The 18,129-nt window shown below is 37.7% G+C and overlaps 1 protein-coding gene and 1 non-coding gene across 5 annotated transcripts in view; both read right to left on the reverse strand.

Moving 5' to 3' along the window:
• Positions 1-18,129, reverse strand: part of TTC28 (tetratricopeptide repeat domain 28) — a 708,603-nt gene that overhangs the window by 471,960 nt on the left and 218,514 nt on the right. The gene's annotated exons all lie outside the window — the stretch shown is intronic.
• Positions 11,546-11,652, reverse strand: LOC118147994 (U6 spliceosomal RNA). Its single transcript, XR_004734731.1, has one exon. It is a non-coding gene; the product is annotated as a U6 spliceosomal RNA (small nuclear RNA).

An 18,129-nucleotide genomic window follows, 5' to 3' on the forward strand; every position in this document is an offset into this window, starting at 1 on the left:
ATTTTTACATATTATAAATCTGTATCCTTTTCCCATTATTTTTTTTTTTTAAAACAGTCTCACTCAGGCTGGAGTTCAATGGCAAGATCACAGCTCACTGTAACCTCCACCTGCTGGGTTCAAGCAATTCTCCTGAGTAGCTGGGATTACAGGTGCCCACCACCACGCCCAGCTAATTTTTGTTTTTTTTTTTTAGTAGAGACAGGGTTTCACCATGCTGGCCAGGCTGGTCTTGGATTCCTTACCTTGTGATCACCTGCCTTGGCCTCCCAAAGTCCTGGGATTACAGGCATGAGCCACCACGTCCGGCCCCATTATATTTTCTAACTTAGGTAGACTGCTAAGTTAGAATGCTAAGTAAAAAATGCAGCTTATTTTATTGAAGTTTTATTTTTTCTAAAATGTTAGTCAACTTATTTGGATTTACTAGGTATAAAATATGTTTGCTGTGTTTTTGCCTTAATTTTATATGAAAATCTGTTTAAAAGTTTGACTTCAAAAATCTAAGCATACAATCAAAAACAGTAACAGAATACATTTAAAAGAATATGAGAGCAACATCTGAGGATTTCTAGAGATAATAAAAACAAAAAAAGTAATAAATTCATCCTAACAGAGTTCAAAACCTAAGAAAGTAGATTTTAGCTTGAAGGTACTATGTACTTCATTTCAAATTTATATCTACAAAGCACTCTGAAATGGGTCAATTTGAAAAATCCCGAATGCAATGCATCTAAGCCTGCTTTTCAATAACTTCCTAGATAATCACTCATGAAATAGAAGTTCTTACACAAATCAAGATGTGGTAAAGACAAAAACATCTAAGATATGTTCCTGAACATGAGGCCTAATCTTTTTTAAAATCAGTTTCTGAAAGGTAATATAAAAATATTTGCCAAAATAATACCAATGCTAATGTGCTCTAGGTTTCATCAGATCATAATGCATCATGCATCCCAATAAAAGATTATTGAACACAACATTTAAAGCCCGTGCGTATGCACACACACGCACGCATATGTATGTATGTATATTAACAGAGGGGTAGTGGTAGTATTAAGTGTTTGGGTTTAGGAGTTTTTCATTCCTATTCCAAAGATCCTAACCTCCTTATTTTCTAAAAGAAACCTTGGGCCAAGCACAGTGGCTCATGCCTGTAATCCCAGTACTTTGGGAGGGCGAGGCAGGTGGATTGCTTGAGCTCGAGACTTCAAGACCAGCCTGGGAAACACGGTGTAACCCAGTCTCTACACAAGAAAATACAAAAATTACTCAAGCATGGTGGTGCACACCTGTGGTTCCAGATACTCAGGCAGCTGAGGTGGGAGGATCACTTGAGCCTGGGAGGCAGAGGTGACTGTGGGCCAAGATGACACTACTGCACACCAGCCTGGGTGACAGAGTGAGGCCTTGTCAGAAAAGCAGAGCAGAGCAGAACAGAGGAGAGGAGAGAAAAAGACGGCCTGAGGATGGTGAAGGAAACCAGGCAGAAACTGCTTTTCTCTTCGACCTTTCAAAACAGGATCAAAGAGCCATGTACTTCCCTCCTCCAGGTCAGGACCTTTCACACCCCAAGAACAGTTCTTAATTTTTGAAGAAAGCATATATTAGCAGTCTGCTTTCTTTCTTTTTACTACCATTGCTCCACATTAACAATGCAGTTATCTTCCCTTTGTCTCAGCCTTCTGGGCTGAGTCATTACCCAAGTTTTTTATTCCCTGTCTCTGACTATCCAGAAATCAGAGTCGATGCCTGGCTCTTGCCTTCAAAAACACCTTGACAGCTGACCTAATGTCTGGACTGTCCTCTGGTCTCCAGGGTTGGCTATAACTATCATTTTCAAGGTTGTGCTTTTAGAAAATGATGGTTGTCCTGAGGAGAGAGAATGGGGAGATGGTGAAACGTATTCACTGAGAAAGTGTTAAATAAAAACAAATACATATACACTTAAAAATGGTTAAGATGGTATATTTTATGTGTATTTTATAATAAAAAATTTTTGGAAAAAAAAAATAGAAGTGAAACTCAGAGTAGACAGAATAGCTATTTGATGAAACTCTAAAAGGGGTTACAACTAAGATTATCAGAACAAAAGCTGAATAAACAAAAGAAGCCAGGTCAGAGTCAAAATATATTAACATGAATATTTTAATAACAGGATGTTTGAGTCCAGAGATAAAGTCATGGGTGAAGGTTGATTGTGGGGGAATGCTTTGTTTAACTAGTTTTGTAATTACAAAGTTAAAATATATTTTGGTAAAAATGCAAAGAGATAAAAGGATATAAAAATTAAAAGTTGTTCTTCCCATCACCACCAGTCCTACTCCTCATCTACACACACTCCCTAAACTTTTCTATGCATATACATTTTTTTCCAACTCGCATGAGATAATATTTTATATACAGACCTGCAACTTACTTTTCTGCTCAAAAGAATATCTAGGACATCTCAGGAGCTATATCATATGTATGAATTATGTATGTGCATACATATATTAGATGGACAGATGATTGATGATAGATAGACAGATTGAGACAGGATCTCACTTTGTCGCCCAGGCTGGAGTTCAGTAGTGCAAACAGGCCTCACTACACCCTTGACCACCCGGGCTCAAGCAATCCTCCTGCTTCAGCCTCCTGAGTGGCTGGGACCACAGGTGTGCACCATCATGCCCGACTAATATTTAAGATTTTTTGTAGAGACAGGACTTGCCATGTTGCCCAGGCTGTTCTCAAACTCCTGGGCTCATACTATTCTCCCACCTTGGCCTCCCAGTGTACTGGGATTACAGGTATAAGCCACCATACCTGGATTCCTATGATTTTAAATAGCTATATCATCTATAAAATATAATAACTTAATTGATCCATTAGTAGGATCTGTTTACCTACGGTTTGCATCTGAAAAAATATCTGACATATGCCTATGTTTGTTCCTCATTGTGGCTTTCCTGTTTATGGTCATTATTTCATTTCCTAAACAGTTACCTTCCATTTGCCTAAAACTTTGTTAAAGGCAGGATCGCTATCATTCAACTTTATATTCTCAGTATGTGCAATGATGCCTAGTACACAGTAATACTAAATACTTGTTGAATAAATGACTATTGACTTACCCATAGATAAACAGCTAATCAGTGGCAGAAATGCCATTATACTTCTCAACCTAGCTCTCTCCTTCCATTAGACTATATGGTCTTGTAGGCTCTATCCTTAAAAACTGATCAACATACCTATCACCTACAATATCAAATCCACAATTTTTCATCAGTTTCTTTTTTTTTTTTTTGAGACAGTCTCACTCTGCCGCCCAGGCTGGCATGCAATGGCATGATCTTGGCTCAAGCATCTGTCTCCTGGATTTATGCAATTCTCCTGCCTCAGCCTCCTGAGTAGCTGGAACTACGGACACCTACCATCATACCTGGCTAATTTATATGTTTTTAGTAGAGGCAGAATTTCACCATGTTGGCAAGACTGGTCTTGAATTCCTGACCTCAAGTGATCCACCCACCTTGGCCTCCCACAGCGTTGGGATTACAGGCATGAGCCACTGTGCCAGACCTTCCTAAGTCTTTTTGTTCCTCCATGATCTGGACCTATCCTCTCTCACCAATCCTGTCCTCCTTGAATTCAAAATAAGGCCATCTAACTCCATACATGGTGCTCTTTTCTCTGTCCTTCCCACCAGTCATGCTAACTCCCAGCCAGGTCATGACTTACTGTTGCTCCATTCTGGAATTCCTTCCCTTCTCAGGTCCTGTCACCTTAATTGTAGCCATCATTCACCATGTAGCTTGTCTCAGAATCTTCTCTTGTTTATAACCCATGTCATAATTTTAGTATATATAGGCTGGCACTAGTTATTCTCTGATTGTTTCATATTTGCAAGAATTTCCTCTCCTGTTATCTTTTTAAGGTAGGAACTGTATTTTAACAATAGCTACAATTCATCATGTAACTGTGATCACTCATATTATTTGTTCAAAATATTCACTGCTCCTCTGTATCTAGCCCATTTGAATAGAATCCCTGCCTTTGAGATGAGTATACTTCCTGCTCCAGTGATGTCAGGCTTCATGTGACTAGTTTTAGCCAATAGAATGCGGGCCTACAATTGACCTAAAGTCAATGTGAATACATAATGTGAGTGAGAACTAAACCTTTGTCCCTCGATATTTGGTCCAGTCTAGTGACAAGCCTTGAGAACCACTGGGTTAGGCAATGAATATTTGATCTGCCATGATAAATTGAGAGAACTGGAAGAAAGGGGGACAACAGTACAACAGCTTAAATGCCCATAATTTGACACAGCAAAGATGCACAAATTTCCAAAATTTAGACACCATAGGCGATGGCTTGGAACATCTTCCTGGTATCCTACCCAAGAAGACTGCCAGAAGGCAAGGGGATTTCAGAGAAGGAGGCTTTACGCCACAACACTGGAGGTGGATGCTGAAAACAGTTCAAAGAAACAGAACTGGAACTTACCACCTCACATTAAGAAACTGCAGTGGGAAGCCACCTTAAAGGGTTCTCAAAAAAATTAATATACATGATCTCATGAAAGAACTATCATTTGGATACCTGCCAACATCAACCCCAAAAAACTGCAACAACAAACAATGAGTAAACTACAACTGCACCAGTAAGGTAAGAGACTTTTAACCCTTTCCATCATCTTCCTTCACATGCTAACACATTGGAAGACCCAGCAGGAGAGAGAGGGAAGAGACGTTTACAAAAAAAAAGTTTGCTCCTAATGAAGCCTGGACCACTGTCTCTGGAGAAAAGGGAAAGAAGGACTTTGAAGTGGATGTAATATTGGGATTTTAAATTTAACCAGAATTAATTTTTTAATACCAAAAGCATGCAGAAAGTTATGGAATCTGGAATCTTCCCAGAAAGAGGGACCTAGCAAAGCATGGTTGAAGGAAGTGTTTGTAGGCAAATCAAGTCATGAATTTATATCCCCATAAGACTGATGAGGAAGCATATGCATATTTACCATATCAGTAGCTTCATTTTCCTGATTACATGCATATCTTTTATGATCCCTTGATTCTTACTTTTCAATTTTCTTTAGGAAAGGTTTTCTCTATCTATGAAAAAGACTAAATTAAGTGGTGATAAAATTCTGTCTTCATTTCCTCACTTTGGAAGGAAAAAAATCTTAAGAGTTGAATCTTATTTAGAACAGAACTTAAAATGAAATATCCTCTTTCAGTATCAGGACTTGTATTTTATCTTTACTTTTTCTACTTTCTCTTAAGTTTTCCTTCTGTTATCACTTCATTTTCAATACTGGAAAAGATGATACTTACTCCAGTGTTAATGCTACCACAATTTTTACATCTATCTAACTTAACTACAGCATTCTTCACTGCTTTAATGTCCTTTTCCAGAACAGAAGGAAGCAATACCACTTGGAAGCCATTTATGTTAAGCCAGATTTCAACTCACAAAAGAACTTGAAATGACCTGATATTGTAGTCTTTTACAGACTTTACAGCAGATGCTTCCCATTTTATAGACTCCTCCAAAACTTCACTTTCTTACTGTATTTCTGCACCTCTGTGTGTCCAATGATCATATATAAATAGCAGAACTATAAAACATCACAGATTTACATTTTCTGGTTACTAACTTAGGTTTATAAACTGGTTTGTCTCATTTAATAGAAAAATATTTTCTTCAGCTATCTTCCTAATATACAAGCAGGATAAATTCTGTATATAGGAAAATAGCCAGCGTACAGTAAGTTAGACCTAGATAAGGAGAAGAGGACCAGGAGTTCAATTTTAATTTTAAAAATATCTGAATTCCAGAAACAGACAATTGCCCAACTTTGTGCCTCCTATAGGCACAAAATTATGCCTTATCCTGATTATGTTAATCAGGGTTAGACTTAGGTCCTAAATAACTCAAAGTAGTAGTGGCTTAACATAGGGAGAAGTTTAATTCTCTCTTATATTAACAAAGATGAGACATCAGGAATCCAAGGTTGATATACTATCTCAACTATCATCAGAGATCTGCTCCCCTATTCTCCTACCCCATCCTTAACATACAACTTTTAATTACAGTTCAAGATAGGTGTTTAAGTACCAGCTGTCATATCCATACTCCAACCAGGAAGAAAGAGAAAGGAAGAAAGGAACATTCTTCCCTATAAAGATATGACTAAGAAATTGTACTTGACACTTCTGCTTATATCCCACTGGCCAGAATTTTATTTTATGCCTCTACACCAGCTGTAATGTTGGAAAATGCAGCCTTTATTCTGTGTGACCAAAGGTCCAGTTAATAATTGCAAAGTTTATTGCTAAGGAAGAAATGGAAGTGAATACTGGGGAAACAACTAGCAATTTCTGCCACAGTGATTATCACATTTTATTATTTCTGAGCCCCAGAACTTAACTTGTTACCTCAGGCAAGTCAATTTACATTTTTTTCACAAGTCTCCCAATACTTAGCATGAAGAGCATCCACCAGAAAAATGCCAGGAAATATAGGATTATCCTAGGAATGCCAAAAAATGCTCAACATGGAGGTGGCAGTAAATTTACTAAGGATTTTAGGTAGCAGTTGAGCAATAAGTGAAAATAAAACAATACTGAGTTGATGCTGTTTCCCCTTTCCCCTTGAGATCGTTCTTCTATATTGCAGGTACAGACTGAAAAAAATTCTATTACCTAGCATTAATACTCTATAAGATATGGTATGCCAAACAAAAGTAATAAATCTAAAGAAATCATACAGAGTACCAAGAACGTGAAATGCGATATGGCACCAAGACTAGCAAAGAACAGCACAGTGTGTGATTAATCCTGAATGGCCACATTTACATCTCTAATTTGCTCATATAAATGCATTAGGCCAGATGGTTTTGGAGACTAGTACTCACACATACTCGTGGGCCAGCACCCACGTCTTACGTACTTTATGGGTGCCCAGGCTTAGGCAATACCCACCCTTCACTACTTTCCTAGCATAAGCCCCCTTATTTTTCCCATAATCAGTATTTTCACATTATATATATATATATACACACACACAGCCCTATGCCATATCTTTTGTGACCTTGCTAAGTAGGATATGAAAAGGTAACTATTACTTTAATGTAGAACACATTAGGAAGATAATTTTTTAATGAGCATTTTATTCTATTTGTGAAGAATTAGCACCTCCATCCAAAAATGGGAGTCATATATTTTGCTAGTATAAATCCTGTTCCATCTACTAAAGAATAATCCAGACTCATAAATGGAATTCTTAAAAATGCAATAAAATTTTAAATAAATGCTTTTATATGTTAAAGTTTAAAACTTGCCAGGCATGGTGACTCACATCTCTAATCTCAACACTTTGGGAGACCTAGGCAGGAGGATCACTTGAGACCAGCCTAGGCAACATAGTGAGACCCTGTCTCTACAAAAAAAATTAAGAATTAGCCAGCGTTTGTGGTATACATGTGTGGTCCCAGCTATTCAGGAGGCTGAGATGGGAGGATCACTTGGGCCCAGGAGGTCAGGGTTGCAGTAAGCTGTGATTGCGTGCTGCACTCCAGCCTGGGTGACAGAATGATACCCAGTCTCAAAAAAAAAAAAAAAAACTGATTTGAAATTGAAATTATTACAATTCTGCATTGATTTGTTAGCATCTACCTCCAACCAGACACATCATGTGAGCCTGTTCAGTGAGGCAGCTGTAGTAGTAATTTGTTTCTAGACTAACAATATGTTGTTAAATATGGTTATTTCTTCTATCTCAAGTGCCATCAATTAATAGATCCCCAATTAGTCTTCACCAAGGAATTGAATATTAGAAATTGTACATGACAACCAAATATAAAATTAAGACATGCTGCAAGCATTAGCAAACTTAGAGTTTTTGTTATATCAGAAGTATAAAACAAATCTGCAACATCTGAGAAGAGATTTTTTTTTCCCTTGAAATAGGGTCTCACTCTGTTGCCCAGGCTGGAGTGCAGTGGCACAAACATGGCTCACTGCAGCCTCAACTCCCCCACCCCTGGGCTCAAAAGATCCTCCCACCTCAGCCTCCTGAGTAGCTGGGACCACAGGCACATACCACCATGCCCAGATAATTTTATTTATTTATTTTTTTCTTTGTAAAAATGGGTTCTCACTTTGTTGCCCGGGCTGGTCTCAAACTCCTGGGCTCAAGTGATCCGCCCACCTCAGCCTCCAAAAGTACAAGGATATTATAGGCATGAGCCACTGTGCCTGGCCCATAAGAGATTTTTTACTTCAGAGAAAAAAGGTACAAAGTAAGAATGCCAGGAAAATATGATCACAAGTTCAAACAGAAAACATCCTCAAAGAATGTGAGCATGGTTTGGGGGCAATGAACACCATCCTCTCTGAGAAAAAGCTGAATAGATCCCTCCAGCACATCTGCAGCTGGTCTACAAATGGTGGGGGCAGTTACAGGGGGGGATCTTCAGGTTCACAATGCAACTAGAAGAGGCCCAGGTTTGCTACCCCAAGACTCACAGAATCTATTTACTTGAGTGATGACAAAAGCTATTTAAATCAACAATCTGAGGGGAAACAAACAATAAAGATACACAAGAATCTTATTTTCTATGTGTCCTCTCCCCCATCTAAACATATTATTATTTCTTTCATCCTCCATTTCTTTCAGACTTATAAGAGTTCATCTCTCATAATGTTATCTTGAGGCTTACAATTACAAGACTGGTTCTCATTTGGTTTTAAGACCAAAGGGATGATAATCTAATATTTGCTGTTAGATTCACCCTGCCTGGTGCAAACAAAACACTCCAATTATTATTTTCAAGAATATGCATTTATCCTGCCTCTAGTTACAGCTAAATTAACAACTTTACTCATCCTTTCTTCTCTAGGAATTGTACCTCCTCAACAAGGCTGTGAAGTCTGAAGTCATGTTTGCTCTGCATGAGGTTTCCCCCTTGCCTAGGAAACTGAACTAGGGTTGGAAACCTGACCAAATGAGACCTTCAGACTACCTCTTGTGGGAATCTGGAATTGAGACTCAATCCTCCTGTTAGTCTGAAGTATTCTCTTGTGAACCCAGGACCCAAAACCATCATTGTAGATTATATATGCTTGGCACCTGTATGCCAAAACAGAGAAAGTTAGTCTTCAGAAAAGGAACCATGAACTGCAGAAAGAAAAGTAGCAATAAGAGACTATGGTAAACTAAATAATGGTCCCCAAAGATATCCAAGTCCTAATCTCTGGAATCGTAAAGTTGCTTTATATGGCAAGAGGTACTCGGCACATGTGATCAAATTAAGGGTCAAAAACTGGGGAGATTATTATGGATTAGCCAGGTGAGCCCTAAATATAATCTTAAGTGCTCTTATATGCCCTTATAAGAGGCAGAAGGAGACTTGACTACAGAAGAAGGGAATGTGATAACGGAAACAAGATGCCATGCTGCTTTGAAGATGAAGGAAAAGACTATGAATCACAGAAGGCTCTAGATACTAGAAAAGGCAAGGAAGCACATTCTCTCCTAGAGCCTCCAGAGAGAACACCGCCCTGGCAAGACACCTTGACTTGAGCCCAGTGAAATTAATTTCGGACTTCTGAGTTTCCACAACTTTTAATTCATTATTTATTTTATTTTTTAAATTTTTTATTGCATTTTAGGTTTTGGGGTACATGTCCAGAACATGCAAGACAGTTGCATAGGTACACATGTGGGAGTGTGTTTTGCTTCCTTTCTCCCCTTCACCCACATTTGGCATTTCTCCCCAGGCTATCCCTCCCCACCTCTCCCCCACCGCTGGCCCTCCCCTTTTCCCCCCAATAGACCCCAGTGTTTAGCACTCCCCTCCCTGTGTCCATGTGTTCTCATTTTTCATCACCCGCCTATGAGTGAGAATATGCAGTATTTCATTTTCTGTTCTTGTTGTCAGTTTGCTAAGAATGATGTTCTCCAGATTCATCCATGTCCCTACAAACGACACGAACTCATAATTTCTGATTGCTGCATAATATTCCATGGTGTATATGTGCCACATTTTCCCAATCCAGTCTATCATCGATGGGCATTTGGGTTGGTTCCAGGTTTTTGCTATTGTAAACAGTGCTGCAATGAACATTCGTGTGCATGTGTCCTTATAGTAGAATGATATTTAGTCCTTTGGATATATACCCAGTAATGGGATTGCTGGGTCAAGTGGAATTTCTATTTCTAAGGCCTTGAGGAATCGCCACACTGTCTTCCACAATGGTTGAACTAATTTACACTCCCACCAACAGTGTAAAAGTGTTCCTTTTTCTCCATATCCTCTCCAGCATCTGTTGTCTCCAGATTTTTTAATGATCGCCATTCTAACTGGCGCGAGATGGTATCTCAATGTGGTTTTGATTTGCATCTCTCTGATGACCAGTGACGATGAGCATTTTTTCATATGATTGTTGGCCTCATATATGTCTTCTTTTGTAAAGTGTCTGTTCATATCCTTTGCCCATTTTTGAATGGGCTTGTTTGTTTTTTTCCTGTAAATCTGTTCGAGTTCTTTGTAAATTCTGGATATCAACCCTTTGTCAGATGGGTAAACTGCAAAAATTTTTTCCCATTCTGTTGGTTGCTGATTCACTCTAGTGCCATGCAGAAGCTGTGGAGTTTCATTAGGTCCCATTTGTCTATTTTGGCTTTTGTTGCCAATGCTTTTGGTGTTTTGGTCATGAAGTCCTTGCCTACTCCTATGTCCTGAATGGTTTTGCCGAGATTTTCTTCTAGGGTTTTTATGGTGCCAGGTCTTATGTTTAAGTCTTAAATACATCTGGAGTTAATTTTGGTGTAAGGTGTCAGGAAGGGATCCAGTTTCTGCTTTCTGCACATGACTAGCCAGTTTTCCCGACACCATTTGTTAAACAGGGAATCCTTTCCCCATTGCTTGTTTTTGTCAGGTTTTTCAAAGATTGTATGGTTGTAGATATGTTGTGTTGCCTCCGATGCCTCTGTTTTGTTCCGTTGGTCTATATCTCTGTTTTGGTACCAGTACCATGCTGTTTTGATTACTGTAGCCTTGTAGTATAGTTTGAAGTCCGGTAGTGTGATGCCATCCACTGTGTTCTTTTTGCTTAGAATTGACTTGGCTATGTGGGCTCTCTTTTGGTTCCATATGAAGTTCATTATGGTTTTTTCCAGTTCTGTGAAGAAAGTCGATGGTAGCTTGATGGGGATAGTGTTGATTCTGTAAATTACTTTGGGCAGTATAGCCATTTTCACGATATTGATTCTTCCTAACCCTGAACATGGAATGTTTCTCCATCTGTTTGTGTCCTCTCTTATTTCATTGAGCAGTGGTTTGTAGTTTTCCTTGAAGAGGTCCCTTACGTTCCTTGTGAGTTGTATTCCTAGGTATTTTATTCTTTTTGTAGCAATTGTGAATGGCAGTTCGTTCTTGATTTGGCTCTCTTTAAGTCTGTTATTGGTGTATAGGAATGCTTGTGATTTTTGCACATTGATTTTATATCCTGAGACTTTGCTGAAGTTGCTTTTCAGTTTCAGGAGTTTTAAAAATATGGAACGCTTCATGAATTTGCGTGTCATCCTTGTGCAGGGGCCATGCTAATCTTCTCTGTATCGGTCCAATTTTAGTATATGTGCTGCCAAAGCGAGCACTTTTGTGAATAATTTTTAAAAGTCGATCAGTCATTCATTTTCATAACAGTATATGGAACAACTCTTTTCCAAAAATCATTATCCTTCCATGTAGTACCTTTATGGGATAGGTCATTATGTGCTGGAACTCTTTGTACCTCAATCTTCAATGCACATCAAAAGGCAAAATATCATTAGAAACTTTGATTAGTGATGCAGAAAAACAAAATCCCAGTATAACAAAAACTTAATCCAGGTTGAAATGTTACAGCTAAAATCATCAGAAATAAAGATATAATTTCTTAGGACAGTCTCTGTGACAAAAGACCTAGGAGGGAAAATTGCATATTTAACATAAACTAGGATGATCTTGTATCATTTGGTGAAGAAAATGCAGAGTAACAGTAAATAACTAAAGTATCATTTATCACTTGGAAACAAGTGATAAATGGAAGGGCACAACAAGAGAGCCATCACCCAAACAGGATTACTCATAAACTCCAAATGCTAGTCACTAATTATCCCATAATACTCTGAAATGATCAAATAGGTTAATATAGGATTTGAATTAATCTTTCTAGGTTTAAGATTTTCCTCTAATCCACTGAACCTTAGAATCAGTGAAGTGTGGTTTTTTATAATATGAGAAAGAACACTAGGAACATTAACATAATATTCTAATCTTTTGTCAGGCCAGTCTCAGATACAGCTCTTTTGTGAGGGTAAAAACTTAATGCTTCATGTTCTGACCTTTATTAGGATATATCTCCTAACAAAAGGTCTATTCGAAGCCGGATAAAACCTTTGAGTCTCTGGAGGGCACTTACTGTGCTCAAAGCCTCTTTGAATCTTCAGCATTTAATAAATGATGTATGACTGATTGATAAATGAATGATACTATATCACAAACCCTTCTTCAAATATTCTGCCTTTCTTGAATAGCTAATAAAAGCCCCTCAATATAATGCCATACACTAATAAAACTAAGAAACATAAAAGAGCATCTATTTGTATCTATCATTCTATTACTTTACATCAAACATCATATCTCTCTATCACATTCCAATTCTCCACCCTGTATGAGTTTCTTCTTGATTCCCCTATCACTCTTCTTTTTAAAAATAGATTGACATTTCTTTAGTTAAATTGTTGCTGTTATCTTTATAAAAAATGACTTGTTTAACCACTCTTTAACAGTGGGAGTTATGAACCTTAAGCAGTGAATAAATCATTCTTGGGGAGATAGGAGGCAGAAAGGAGAGGGTAGGAAAACTGCACTTGATGACTTTTCCTGGGTAATGGTAATAGTTTCATAGACATTTGCTTACTAATAGATCACTGAATTACATATTTTGTTTTGTATGCCTTCATATTTCTAGATTACTTTTTGACAAAATGAAAATACGTGTGTGCATGTATCCTCAAATATATAAAGAATGAAACTGAACTGTAAACTAAGAACAGGTTACTTTAAAAAAAATTTTTTTTAACTTTGGACTCAAAAAGAGCTCTTGAAAGTTTAAAATATAATAAAAATGAGGATCCGCCAAGAAGACAGTAAGATAAAACTAAAGAAGCCTCTCAGAAAGCAGAGTGAAAAGGAGAAGAATTTGAAACAAAGAACAGATACGGAAAAAAATTCGAAGACCACTGCAGAAAAATTATATCTGCATAACAAACACATCAAGCTATAGTAACAAGAAGTTTCAGAACACTGAAAATCTTATAAGCTTCCAACAAAATATATTAAAGGGTTTGATAACAGAATGGAGAAAAGGATGTAGAATTAGAATGGCTTTAGACTTCACAATAGAAACACTCTATTTAAGCTAGTTTAGGCTTCTTATTCCTTCCTAAGGCAAGCAAAAGAGCCTTAGCTAAAACATTAATAATTTCATTGTATTTAGAAAATACATAATCCAAAAAAATTAAAAAAGAAGCTAAGCCCCACTTTGGGGGCTCACCTGCCCTGCATCAATATAGATGGGCCCTAATCTAATATGACTGTTGTCTCTACAAGAAGAAAAGATTAGGGCACAGACATACCTGGAAGAAAGAAAATGTGAAAGAAGCAGGCCATCTAAAAGCCAAAGAGAGAAGCCTCAAAAGAAATCAACCCTGCTGACACCATGATCTTGGTCTCCTATCGCCCAAAAGTATGCTAAAATAAAATTTTTTGTTGTTTAAGCTAACCAGTCTCTGGTAATTTGTTACAGGAGCTCTAGCAAACTAATAAAATTCTATTAATATCCTGCTAAAATAATTACTGCTGGTTAAACATGATGGATTAAACATGTATTTAGATCTTCTCTCTTCCAATACTAAAATGACATTTAAAAATTTTTATAAATGGTATGAACTCACGAGGAAAAAAAAATCAGGAGAAGAGGCAAAGACAGCAAAGTTTTATAAGCTAGAAAGCAGATGAACAAGTGGTAACTGATTTAGCAGAACCAAAGAACTGACTTGGCAGAAGCAAAACAAGCCAGTGAGGAAAGCTGAGAAGCAAACCAATATATTTATATGTAAATCAGAATCCCTATAAGGATCCAAAAGTAGAAATACCATGTACCTCCGGAACGTGAGATGAAGACAAGGCTAAAAACTGGAAGAGAGTTTCAAAGTCTGTTTAAGAAGCAGTTACACTACCAGAAGACTGCTTCTCCCTCTTATTGCAAAGCCTGAAGAGAGGAAAACAAAGTTCCATAATGAAAACGTGGATGAATTAAAGGCTTACCTGTCTGGTTCTCAAAACAATGAAATCAAGCCAAACATGTACCCTCAGGCAGAAAAGTGGAAGAGCTGGTGCTGGAGACTGACTACATCCAAGGTGGGACAAAAGATCCAAAGGCGTTCTATCAGCATTCTCTAAGGATAGTACAGCCAGATCACCATGTGATAAACAGTATAGTCAATCAGCCCTGCCCTTGCTCAGAGAGCTTGCATCAAGTTTTATTTTACCTCACTCTTAAACAGAAGCAGAAAAGTAAGAATGACAGATATTTTCTGGAAAATATCTAATACGAAAGGCAGGCACCAAAGGAAACAAAAAAAAGTAATCTGGGGAAAACAGAATATGCACATATATAAGAATTTCAAAAAGCTAATCACTAATATCCTCAAAGATAAGAGAATAGTGTTTGAACGAAAAAGGAACACGCTTTACTAAAAAAGAACATTCAGAAAACAAAAGGAGACATATACCGCAACATGGATTAACCTTAAAAACATTATGGTAAGTGAAAGAAGCCAGAAATAAAAGGATATCTGGTTCCAGGAATATGAAATGTCCAGAATAGGCAAATTCATAAAGGCAGAAATTAGATCAGCAGTTGTCAGAAGGTCAAGGGTAAGGGGAATAAAGAATGACTGATGAATAGGAATATCTTTTGGGAAAGATGAATTTTTTCTGGAACTTGCACAATTTAGTGACATACTAAAAAAGCACTAAGTTGTACAGTTTTTAAAAAATAGTGAATTTTGGCAGGGCACAGTAGCTCATGCCTGTAATCCCAGTACTTTCAGAAGCTGAGGCAGGCGGATCACAAGGTCAGGAGGTTTGAGACGGGCCTGACCAACATAGTGGAACCCCATCTCTACTAAAAATACAAAAACGAGCTGGGCTTGGTGGCGTGTACTGATAATCCCAGCTACTCAGGAGGCTGAGGCAGGAAAATGGCTTGAACTCGGGAGGCAGAGGTTGCAGTGAGCCAAGATCGTGCCATTGCACTCCAGCCTGGGCAACAGAGAAAGACTCCGTCTCAAAAAATAAAAATAAAAAAAAATAATGTTGAGGCAATGCTCCAGAAAGTACAGTAAAATAATAAAAAGATAAAATTAGGAGAAAAAATATAAGAAAATTAAAGAACGGGTCCAGGAGATCCAAAATCCCAGTAACAGCAATTCAAGACAGGCAGACTTGGGAAAAGTTTTGTTTTTTTTTTTTTTTTTTTTTTTGAGACTGAGTCTCACTCTGTCACCCACGCTGGAGTGCAATGGTACGATCTTGGCTCACTGCAACCTCCGCCTCCTGGGTTCATGTGATTTTTCTGCCTCAGCCTCCTGAGTAGCTGGGATTACAGGTGCATGCCCCTGTGCCCCCACTAATTTTTGTATTTTTAGTAGAGACAGGGTTTCACCATCTTGCCCAGGCTGGTCTCAAACTCCTGACCTCGTGATCCACCCACGTCAGCCTCCCAAAGTGCTGTGATTACAGGCGTGAGCCACCACACCTGGCTGGGAAAACTATTAATAGAAAGAGGTAAACTGTCAAAGTTCACCTGTAAATGCTATAAAAAATATACCTGAATACAAGAGAATGAAAACAGATCTCTATTAAGGCATATTGTTCTGAAACTGAAAAACGCTGGGGACAAAGAAAAGATTTTATATGCTTCTAAAGAAAAAGGGGTTAAAAAAACAACTTTCATACAAAGGATCAGAAATCAAAATACCACTGGTCTTCTCAATTGCAACGGTGAAAACTAGGAAACAATGAATGAAAGAATGAAATGTGCAAATGAATAATTCATTCAATGAATCCATCTATGTCTTAAAATTCTTAGGGAAAATAACTTCTAAACCAGAATGTAAGTTAATTGTGAAGATAAAATATACCACTTATATTCCCTATCTTAGATACTGGAGAGCGTGCTCTACCAAAATGAGAGAGTGCACCAAAACAAATGAAGACATGGGATTCACAAAAAAGGAGATATAAAAAGGTGAGAAGGAAATTGATTCCACATGACGATAAAGGGAAATCCTGGGAAAACAACTATGTAGCAGAGGTAATACTAGTAAAAGGGAGGGAAAAAGCCTTAAATTACTAAGTGAAATACAATAAATCCTCACTTAACATCATCAATAGGTTCTTGGAAACTGTGGTTGCAAGCAAATAGACTTATAAGCATAGGTTAATTGATATAAACAAGAGTCAAGTTCCTACAGCACATTTCTGGTCACAAAAACATCACCAAACTTCTAAATAAAGACCAAAACATTTCTAACATTAAACATTGAGATAAATGTGAGCTATACTTACATTTAAGAAGATTAATAAAAACAAGTAAGATAACTGTTTACCTGTTTATTCCAGCTTAGGGCTGGCCAGAGGCTATCGAAGCAGCTAAGGTCACAAGGTAGGAAACCACCCTGGAGAGGATGCCCTCCCATGGCAAGGCACACTCACACCCACACTCAGACTGGGACCATTTAGACACACCAATTAAACTAATGTGCACATCTTTGGAAGTGGGAGGAAATCTGAGCACCTGGAGAAAACGCACACCGATATGAGGAAAACGTGCAAACTCCATGCAGTGGCCCCTGCCAGGAATCCATTTTTTTTCCTCATCAGCTTTGTAACCAAATGACATTGGAGGAAATGATGTTACTCAAGGATGCACTTTACTGCGCTTCCTGGTTGACTCTTGCTAATGTGAAGAGTCAGGCTTAATCAATCCATCGGTAAAGATTTATTCTTATTTATATTCCAAGTAATGACATAAATCCTGTAATTAAGGCAATGCCAATCAGATAATGAAATAATGAATAAATGACAAATTAAATGCTATAAATGTACTTTAAGTAAATTATTTCCAAGTTTATAAATGCCACAGTAGTCCTGAATGGGAATTTAGACCTACACACTTAAGTATGAATGGGAAATCACTAACCCAAAAACCAGAGTGTACAAGATGGGTTGCCAACACCATTCAGTCTTATAAAAATACAGCATTCCTTTTTAAGGAAAAGGCTTACAATAGTTTTTTTCCTACAATAATTACAACAAATTTCTGCTTTAAATGAAATCAGTCTCTCTTTTGCCTCATTTTTGTCTCCATTGTTCCACACAAAAGCCAGAGTAGTTTAAATTGTATAATCTTTTAAAATATAATATTTGACATAACAAGAGACATATTGAAGGTTATATTAAGTTATAAAGCAAGCCAAGACCAGGACATTACCAATAACTTGTATGCACCTCCCCCATGCCATCCACCTGCCTCCTGCCTGAGGAAATATTATTCTTAATGTCGTATGTATCATATCCTTGCCTTTTTTGACATAGTTTTGTTACATTATGCCTGAATAAAATATTATTTAGTTTTGCTTGTTTATTAACTTTATCAATTATGCATGTAATTATAGTTCATTCATTTTCCCCTTATGTATAACATTGTAATATGTAATATGCACTGTTTATCTTGTCAATATAAAGTGTTATTCTCAAAATTCGAAAACATAGCTCTAGTGCACTTGTATAAGAATTTTCCTACCTGGGAGTCAAACTGCTGGGTTATAAAGTTAAAAATTCAACTTTTTTTTTTTTTGAGATGGAGTTTTGTTCTTGTTGCCCAGGCTGGAGTGCAATGGCGCGATCTCGGCTCATCGCCACCTCCGCCTCCTGGGTTCAGGCAATTCTCCTGCCTTAGCCTCCTGAGTAGCTGGGATTACAGGTGTGCGCCACCATGCCCAGCTTTTTTTTTGTATTTT

The sequence above is a fragment of the Callithrix jacchus genome, chromosome 1 (genome assembly GCF_049354715.1).
Source record: "Callithrix jacchus isolate 240 chromosome 1, calJac240_pri, whole genome shotgun sequence".
Classification (NCBI taxonomy): domain Eukaryota; kingdom Metazoa; phylum Chordata; class Mammalia; order Primates; family Cebidae; genus Callithrix; species Callithrix jacchus.